Below are 10,781 nucleotides of genomic sequence, written 5' to 3' on the forward strand. Positions count from 1 at the left end.
CCCCTCCCCCATCCGTGGAAAAACTGTCTTCCACGGAAACCGGTCCCTGGTGCCAAAATGGTTGGGGACCGCTGGTATAAGGGACAAAGTCCACAGCATCGTATTTTCAACAGCCAGGTTCATGGAGCTGCTGTTAAGCGTCCCTCTAAGTGAGCCAAGGGCGTGATTCCAAAGCACGGTCCAGAAAATGCAAATCTGAGGACATGAGACACTTTACTTGGATTGCTGGTGGTCTGGGCTGGAATCAAAGTAAAATGGGGACCGTTTAGGTAAAGGAACGAGTTGCACGCTTGTCACCCAGACAGTCTCCCTTGAATACTGAGTCGTTGAGCTCCCACCCAGCTTCAGGCTGGTGTCAGGATTCCCCTGTGGCCACAAGGTGCTCATTCAACCAGGGCAATTACGTTCCCGCTCATTCTTTCAGGTTCAGGACCAATCAGGCTTAGGTCCCCATTCCTGCTCTATCATAAAACCTAAAAGAGGCAGAGGGCAATTATTTTCATGTCTTGTTATTACTTCACCCCCTTGATGACTGGCGCCATATTGATCACCATTTATTCAGTGGTTTCCAGGTGCCAGGGACTTGGCTAAGCACCCTCTGTGTGTGATCTCATTTTCATCCTCACAGCCCCATGGGGATACAGGCAACTGTTCTTATTCCTTTTCTTTCAGATGAGAAAGTTGAGGCTCAGAGAGATAGTAGCTTACCTGGCATCACTCATGAAGTATTTGGATATGAACATAGGCTTTATCTGGTTCTTTTATTTTGTTAGACTTTTTTTGAAACTGAAGTATAGTTGATGTATAATAGTATATAAGTTATAGGTGTATAATATAGTGATTCACAATTTTTTAAAAGGTTATGTGCCATTTATAGTTATTATAAAATATTGGCTAGATTCCCTGGTTGTACTATATATCCTTGTAGCTTATTTATTTTATACAGAGTATTTTGTGCCTCTTAAGCCCCTACCCATAATTTGCCCCTCTCCCCTTCCCTCTCCCCACTGGGAACCACTAGTTCTCTATATCTGTGAGTCAGCTTCTTTTTTGTTATATTCACTAGTTTGTTGTTGTTAGTTTCTTTTCTTTTGGCCACGCTCCGTGGCGTGTGAGATCTTAGTTCCCCCACCAGGGATCAAACCCGTGCCCCCTGCAGTGGAAGTGTGGAGTCCTAACCACTGGACTGCCAGGGAATTCCCATCTGTTGTATTTTTTACATTCCACATGTAAGCATCTATCTGACTCTTAACCAAGGCCCTTCACGACCATCTCTCTCAGTGTTCTTACGACTTCCTGGTTTCCTGACCTTGACTTGCCTCTGCTGACTTCCCCGTGGTCTTCAGATTTCCTGGATGCTGAGGGACGCTTGTCTGTTACTGGTTACTTTTGGGAGTGGCTCTTCTAGAACCCTTACCAGGCCTTGGTGTCTCATCATAGAATCCTGCTCAGGTTTTTACCTTAATCACTCAGTTCTTGACCCTTGACCTGGTTTCTCCTTCCAGAATGGCCTCACTCCCTCCCCACCACCTTTTCTTGGTCATACTTGTCATTACTACTACTGCCATTCCAGTGTAAACAAAGATGGACTTTTCAGTTCTTGTGTAATTCCTACAATCTTCACAGCAGTGGTCTACATCTGGTTTTCTAATGACCAAAAATAGTAGAGGCATAGTCAACCTCTCAGTGACACATGTGAGGTAACACATGGAATACCAGAATGTCCTTCTTTTTTTAAAATATATATTATTTATTTATTTATTTTTGGCTTTGTTGCTGTGCACGGGCTTTCTCTAGTTGCGGTGATGGGGTCTACTCTTCGTTGGTGCGTGGGCTTCTCATTGCAGTGGCTTCTCTTGTTGTGGAGCATGGGCTCTAGGCACGTGGGCTTTGGTAGTTGTGGCATGTGGGCTCAGTAGTTGTGGCTCGTGGGTTCTAGAGTGCAGGCTCAGTAGTTGTGACGCACGGGCTTAGTTGCTCTGTGGCATGTAGGGTCTTCCCGGACCAGGGCTCGAACCTATGTCCCCTGCATTGGCAGGCGGATTCTTAACCACTGGGCCACCAGGGAAGTCCAGAATGTCTTTCTTAATGTGGCAGTTCTCTTCAGATATTAACAGAGACTTCATAATAATATTGGTAGCTTTTAATTGGCCTGGCCATGCCCCACAAATGGAGAATGTTAGTAATTTTCCATGACCAGCTCCGGGCTACAGAGAATGTTATTAAATAAACCATTAAAGATAGAAAGATTCCTGAAATGGCCAGCATTTTCTGTTCCCAGCGATGAAAACCAAATATGCTGTTCACATTGCAGACGTGTATAACTTATTGGACTGTTTCAAGAACACAATGGGATGGAATCAGTGACTAAGAGAGAAAAGAAAATGAAATCCATTCATTCATCCAGTCATAGACTGGCTGAGAGAAAGCCAAGGTCGTAGCTAGGAAGATAATCTGAGGGCCAAGTCTAAAGAGAGGGGCAAACCAGAAACGGAAGAATGAACAATGATGTAAAAAGCCAGAGGACATGAGAGCTGCATGGAATGTGGCCTGAGGAATGGGTCAGGGTGAGAAGTTCAAAATTAAGACTCTGGACAGCGGGAGCATAAACCCTACGTGGCATGGGGTTTGGGTGCATAGGGACCGAGTGTGGTGACTCAGTGGCCCCTGAATAGGGTGATTCACAAGTTGTAAGAGTTACTCCTTTGCTCTCAACTGATGCTTTACTCAGTTCTCACAAGGTCTGAAATCTCATTAAAATAATAACTGTAGACACTTCCTGGAGAAGTGGAATAGCTTATCTTGAAAAATATCTGTGGAGCTTTGCAAGTTGTACCAATTTTCTATGGGTTAATGGCACATTTCTGTAATGTTGGATCTGTTCTTCAAAAGGCAGAAAATGAAAACAGTCCTCTTCACATTGCAAACTTAAACTGTATGTAATGGCATAGTGACCCAGTTAGAATGGTGCGTCTTAATGTAAGATGCTCAACCAGTTCCCAAAAGCGAGACAAAGAATGTCATGACCTCCCGCGAGTTGTGTTAATTTTACACAAAACTCAGTAAAATTTGAAGGCCTTGGTGTCGGTGGACCAGTCAGTGAGATGTTGGCTTGTGTATGATGGGTGTTTCTGTCTATTTGCCCAGCTTTGAGGAAGTTGTGTGAGGGAGGGAGGGAGGGAGGGAGGGAGAGAGAGAGAGAGAGAGAGAGAGAGAGAGAGAGAGAGAGAGAGAGAGACTCCCCTAAGCCCTCAGGGGAGAACTTCTTTAGAGCAGAACCAAGTTTGGCAAGTCTCTGAGGTCTGGAGTGAAATACAATAAAATTTGCATTTATATAGCACTCCTTATGCTCTTGCTTTATATGTGCTATCCATGTTAAATAAAAACACAATTAAGAGTTAGTTCTAAAATACCAGGTCAAACATATCAAACAAAATCTGGAATCGCAATTAGTGCTAGAATACCAGAACAAACAGATGGCTGTTGAGTTTGGATTTAAGAAGAGAAATAGGACGTGCCGGCTGCATATCAACAGAGGAGTAAGTAGTTCTGGAGCTTTGGGCAGACAGGGCTGGAGGTTGGGCTACAGAAAGAGCCACGATGGGACAGCCATCAGTTCTGTGCCTTATTATAGGTCATGAAAACTCAGTGCAGCCAAAATTTGGGGGCATGTCCTATGGGTCAGGTGCTATGCCCTGTGCTGAGGACCCAAAGACAATCAGACTTGAATCCTGTCTTCAAGCCACTGAGGGTCCAGTTAAAAGGAAGAACACATGCGTGAAACCCCTTGAGGGAGCTTCACTATTTGTGGAGGAAAAAGACTTTATTCCAGGTATTAAATAAGCCTGTGACGCTCGACCTAAAAGCTGAAAAGAAATTCAGCTCAGATCCCTTCCTTGGCTCTTATCTGCTCTGAAACCCCAAAAGCTCTGAAAACAAAAAAGATTTTCTTAAGATGAAGCTCAAACTTTATGATCTTAATCTATCCGACTTGGTGTGAATATTCTTATGATTCACTGCAGAAATATTGATGTGTCTGATTAGGGGGGCTTATCCCCGACTCTGCTGGGTGTGTTATATCTAATCTAACATGATGGTGTGCACTGTATTACCTTTCTAAAATCCAGAAAGGTCTGAATTCTGAAATATTTGCATCCGACTCCAACGGTTTTAGATAAAGGGTTATGACCCGTCATAAAATGTTTTCTTTCCTGACCTCCATTTCTTCACGATGCATTCCCTATACATTCAACATCTGGCTCTGTTCCCCAGGATCCAGCTGAAATTGCTCTCACCATGGCCTCTTTTTGCCAGAGTCCCTAGTTTTCTGTTTGTCTTGATTCTCCTAGATCCAGTGGCAAAGGGGTGACATTTCCTTTTGTACAGACTCTTTCCTTGGCTTCCTTCCAGGATGCTGTAGTATTTACACTTCCCTTCAACTTCTTGCTCAAACCTCTGTTTTGTCTGCACCTTTCCTTATGTCAGTGCTCCCCACAGGGCCTCACTCATAGTAGGTTCTAAGAAAAATACTTGCAGTGAAGGAACTCCCCAGGCCTGGATCTCTAGTTTGTGCTCACTGCTCTCCCAGGAGAGTTCATCCATTCTCAGCTGCCCCGCTGGGCTGGGGTCCTGAATCTACATATGCAGGTCTGACCTTTCACCAGAATTCCTTTTCCATTGTTGTGGATGTTTACCGATCTCTTCCTAATCGTCTTGCTAGCACCTCATTTTCAACATCTCCCCTCAAAAGTCACACACACACACACACACACACACACACACACACACACACGTGTGTGTGTGTGTGTGTGTGTGTGTGTGTGTGTGTGTGTGTGTGTGTGTGTGAACTGGTAGGAAGGGAACTGGGTGAGTGAAAAGTGGCTGCTGGACAGAAGGAGAGAGACTTTTTTTTAAACTGTATCTTTTGAATGTCGTACCTCTGCAGGTATTACTTAAAAATATAGTCACTTATTTTTCAAAAGGAAAAAGAATTATGACATACTGGAAAAGGCAAAACCACGAAGATGGTAAAAAACCAAAGGGAGCACAGGGGATTTTGAGGGCAGTGAAATGATACTGTCTGATACTGTAAATGGGGGATACGTGTCGTTATACCATCGTCAAAGCCCACAAAATGTACAACAGCCAGAGTGAACCCTAATGTAAACCGTGGACTTCAGAGGAGGCTTATGTTGCGTCAGTGCAGGTTCATTGATTAGAACGAATGTAGGGGATGTCGACAGTAGGGCAGGTGTATGTGTGCAGGGACAGGGGCGTATGTAGGAACTTTCTGTACTTTCTGCTCAATTTTGCAACAAACTTAAAGCTGCTCTAAAAAATAAAGTCTATTAATTGAAAAAAGAAAAGAAAAGGAAAGAGCTTGTACTAAGCTTGAGTGCTGGGACTTTGCCTGGGAGGCTTACCATATTTATACTAATTGTAGTCAGTGTGGACGAACTGATGATTTTTAAGACGAGGAAACAGTCTGCTTCTACCAACATCCCGTCTCTGTCTGCTCACCCAGGCGGGGTCCGCTGGAGGCCCTGTTAACTCAGCTGGGCCCTCCAGGTCTAGTGAATCTGGGCCTCGCTACTCTTCCTTTGGAAGGGCCTTTGCACTTGGCTTTGTGTGTGACCTTGGGGCCACCTCTGTGGGTCAGGGTCCCTTGAGCTCCCCCCTGGCATACTCCAGCAGTTTCCTGAAGTAGATAGACATTTCTCCTGGACTTGCTGCTACTTTCTCTACAATCCTGTACAACACTGCTGGATTAAAATGTATTTCCCTGCTTTCGTCATATCACTTCTCTCCTCAAAGAAACCCATAATCCCTCTTACATCGAGTCTGGGCTCCTTCTTGACTCAGGGGGACCCCCGTTTGCCATCCACACCTTCTTGCCACCCGTCTTTCTAACTTGTCCCAATTCACCCCCAACAAGCCTATCTGCCTCGTGCGCTTCTCCGGCCTGGAAATACTCGAATCTTCCTCCCCACTCACTCTCTATCCCAAGTCCAGCTCCTGTGTGGACTTGGGATAATTTTTTTCTTCTAGAGCCTAGGGCCATGCTGGAAGGGTAGCACTGAACTCTGATCTTCTGGGTTTGGTGTTCATGGGCGTGTGTGGGTGAGCACTTATACGTAGAAATGAAATCTACACACCTGGAAGGGACAGTTGTGTGACTTCTGCCCGTGTGTCCTGTACCCCAGGCCGCTGCCAGTTTGCTGAGGGGGCATTGCTGGGGTTTCTGCTTGTGGAACAAATCCTGAAAAAGACCTTGGTGACCATCAACTCAAGTTCTAGGCAGCCTCCAGCAGAAGGTCATTTCAAAACTGTCTCCTTCTAGGGTCTCTAGGGGACCGTGTAGCTTCTCCAGAGAGGCAGAGGCTTTTCAGAGACAGGGCTGTGGTATAAGATTAACCTCTCTGAGTTGTGGTCCATATATGTTTGCAGGAAGTGCAGTTTATACTTGCCCTCCAACTTTTCATAACTCTTACAAAGCTCAGGAGCGACAAGAATATGAACAAACCATGTGAACTACGGGTAGAATTCAGCCCGCTGCCTGTGTTTGTATAGCCTGCAAGCTAAGAATGGTTTTTACATTTTTTAAGTGTTGAAGAAAATGAAAAGAGTACCTTATAACGTATGAACAGCAAAAGAAATTCAAATTTCAGTGTCCATAAAAAAAGGTTTTTTTGGGACACAGTCACCACGGATTCCTTCGCTTACTGTCTGCAGCTGCTTTGTGCTATCACAGCAGACGTGAGAGAGGGCAACAGAGAGAATAGCCGGCGAAAGCCAAATATTAACTGTCCTGTAAGTTGCTGACCTCTAATTTGAACATTAACTCACATAAGACATTCTGTTCATGGCCGTGATCTTTCTGAAGGGAACTGGGGCTTTGAGCTTTCTAATTGCCAGGCCCTGGAGTTACAGGACCCCAGGGAGGCACCATTCACCTAAAATACGATGGGAAAACTAAGACCCCACACAACCAAATAAATAAATAAATTAAAAAAAAAATACAATGGGTAGAGTGCCCCCTGGAGGAGGCCCCAGATCTGCCGCAGCCCAGGCAGGGGGTCAGGGAAGAAAGGCCTGATTCTGATCATGGCCCAGCTAAGAGCTCCCTGGCTGTGCAACTCGGGGCGGATGGCCTAACTGCTCTGGGCATCAGACCCTCACATCTGCACGAGGAGAGGGTTGTACTCTCCGTGGCTCTCAAATGTCCTCCCTCCCTCTCTGCTGCTTCTTAGCAGAATCTTTACTCAAATGAATTCTCACATAGACCCCCTAACACATTAAACAGCTAAAAGTGGAGCAACCCTGTCAGAAGCAGTGCTGGCCTGAGTCCCTCAGTGGAGGACGGCCCTGGAGAAATTTGAAAGCTCCTCCCAGGCCTATCAGGTATGGGTTCTGTGGGTCTAGGTCCTCCTCACAGAGAGCTGGTTGGGACCAGCTGAGCAGTGCCACATGCTCTGAGGCCATGTAGTCTGGCCATGTATTCTGGCCCCGACAACCAGAATTTTCCCTGGTGCTGGGTCTTCCCCTCAGGGAATCAGTCATCATTCAGATGCTGTTAATAACAACAGCTAAAGAGTATTATGCTTAGTGAAATAAGACAGACAGAGAAAGACAAATACTATATGATATCATTTACTTGTGGAATCTAAAAAAATAATACAAATGAATCTATATACAAAACAGAAACAGACTCACAGACATAGAAAAAAACTTACGGTTACCAAAGGGGAAGAGGGGTGGAGATAAATTAGGAGTACGGGGTTAACAGATACAAACTACTATACATAAAAATAGATAAGCAACAAGGATTTACTCTATAGCACAGGGAATTAACCTATAATGGAATATAATCTGCAAAAACCACCCAAATCACTATCTGTACACATGAAACTAATGCAATATTGTAAATCAACTATACTTCAAAGATGGAAAAAAAAAAACCAACCAAAATTTCCTGAGCACTTACTATTTGCCCTCAGTGATGCACCTTTTGTCATTTAATACAGACAACAACCCAACGAAGTAGGTACTAGAATGACTTCCATTTTACAAATGAGACACACACAGAGGACACAGTCGTAGAGAGTATCCTGCATGAGGACATGCCACTGTGAGATGTGGAAGCTGGGCACAGACCCAGGCAGTGTGACATCAAAGCCCATTCCTTTACAGGGAGTGTGGATGCCTCATTCCTCTTGGGCTACTTTTAGTCAACAGGTATGAGGATTTATTTATAACTCTCACTTGCTGTGTGACTTTGGGGGACAGACTTAACCTTTCTAAGCTTCCGTTTCCTCATTGGTCAAATGGGAATAACGGTAGGATCAATAATATTATTGTGTGGATTAGTGGGATAAAACATTAGTGGGTGAGAGTTAGTGCCTGGCATTACTCAGCGCTCAATAACCATTACCTTCTATTATTATCCCCAATCGTCATCCCCTGCCTCTAGCTTTTTCTGTTCCTCTGAATGTGAGGCTCGGAGCCTTTCCATATAAACATAGTCTGCCTGGACCATCTTTAATGTCACGTCCACTGACTTCTTTTTGTTGTTGTTGATTTACAATATTAGTTTCAGGGGTACAACAAAGTGATTCAAAAATTTTAAAGATTACACTCCGTTTCAAGTTATTATAAAATATGGGCTATATTCCCTGTGCTGTACAATATATCCTGTGGCTTATTATTTTATACATAGTAATTGGCACCTCTTAATCCCCTATGCCTATCTTGTCCCTCCCCTCTTCATGTCCACTGATTTTATGAAAGTCGTTTTTAAAGACCCAGTTCCAGCCTGCTTTCTTTAGGGGAGTCTAACTCTTTTCTTTTGCCCTAATGGCCAAGGTAGCATCTTGTTTTATTGAACCCCTATCAATGATCTTATGTTCATTGATTGTTCTCTGTGCTTGTCTTACCTTTCATCTCACCACCACGGTGCTGGGACAGATATTGGCCTCATAGGACAGTAGAAAAAGCATGGGCTTTTTAATCTGAAAGACCCAGGGTTTAAATTCTGAATCTACCCTTGACTAACTGGGTTCTTGGGTATGTTTTCTAAACTCACCAAGCCTCAGTTAGTTCGTCTGTAAAATGGGAACATTAGTTCTTTTCTTACAAGTTACTGTGAGAACTAAACGTGATGACGCTGTGAAAACTCCCCTGGCCCTTTTTTGCACCCATGATGGGGTTGTGCACTCGGTAGTTGCTCTTTAATAACCATTTGATCGGCTGGTAGCTAATGCTGTAAGAAGCAAGGTCGGTTTAAATATTTCTCCAGTTTCCCAACAAACAGTGCAGTCTGTCCCAGGGCGGCTGGACTCAGCTCATGCTCATATCCTCGAGGGGTTTCATCTGTCAGGGGCTGTGAGGTGAGGTCTCTAAAGACAGAGGCAGGTCCTGCCCTCGAGGAGCTGAACATCTGATAGAAGCCAGGAGACAGGGTTGTGTGCAGGGTCTGCTGGGATCTCAGGCCAGTGCTCTGGAAGTTCTGAGAGGAGGAACAATCCTGCCTGGTTCTTGCCCCACAGGTGCTCACAGCCTAGCAGGGCCATGAACAGCCAGGTGCAGGAAGGAGGAACAATCCGAGGGAGGAGGGGGTTTGGTGTCAAATGAGGGCCAGAGGTAGGAAGCAAACGCCTTAGAGTTTAGGAGAGGGACACACCTCTGAGGCATTCTCTAGCTGGGGGTCAGAGATTAGTGTGTGCAAGTAGAATATTCAGGAATAGAGAGTTCGGTTGTGGAGAGTGTCTAGAATAGACAATTCAGATGTAATTGCTCAGGGGTGCCACCTGGGCACTGGAATCTTTTAAATTCCCCAACAGAACTTTCTGTGGTCATGGAAATGTCCAACATTGTAGCCACCAGCTCCATGTGGCTTTGCGTCATTGAAATGTGGCCAGTCTAAGTGAGGGACTGATTTTTTTTGTTGTTGCACTGAAAAAGGCTTTCATTATCCTCTCCATCCAAACCAGAGGTCATTTCCCCTCTTCAGCCCACTTACAAGGAAGTGAATATTTTAATTCATTTCAATTTAAATGTCAAATAGCCACATGGAGCTAGTGGCTTCTGCCTTGGACTGCAGAGGCCTAGAGCAGTTAGGGTGGGGATTGCTAGTGAGCTAAGCTCACTCTTTGCATAACTTACATGATTTCGTTAAACCCTGGGAACAACCCTGTTTCCTGGATGAAGAAGACGAGGCTCAGAGGTCAGGGAACATGCCCAGGGTTTCACAGCCAGGAAATGGCTCTTATCACTAGAGGTGAAGTTGTGCACAGGCAAAGTCAGTTAAGGGCTTTGGACATCAGAGGGCTGCCAGTTGTTCTGTGAGCAAGAAACGAACCATAGACCCGCCAAGGGAACAGAAATGCTGGGAAGCACTTACCTAGCCCCATCTAGGAATCACAGAGCTGACAGGCCCCTGATTGCTGAATTCTAGCAACACAACCTCAAATGGGGAGGAAGAGGTTGGGCCGCACAACACCAAACAGCTCAACAATGAATTTTGGCAAGGTAGAATGTTCTAGAACAAAACCAAAACACTGTGTTTTGGAAGGCACAGTTGGGGAGCTCACTGAAGGAGAATTTGGAGCTTTGGAGACATCACTGACCTCAGGTTTGCCTGGCCTCACTGATTGCTCAGCCTGCAATAGGGCTCCGTCTACTGAGGTTTCAATAACATACTCACCGTTTTTAGAGATATAAACCATCTTATCTGCATTTGAAATCTTTCCTGGAGAAATCAGGACAATGAAAAGGTCCTGCAG

This window comes from Orcinus orca, chromosome 2, assembly GCF_937001465.1.
Source record: "Orcinus orca chromosome 2, mOrcOrc1.1, whole genome shotgun sequence".
Taxonomy (NCBI): domain Eukaryota; kingdom Metazoa; phylum Chordata; class Mammalia; order Artiodactyla; family Delphinidae; genus Orcinus; species Orcinus orca.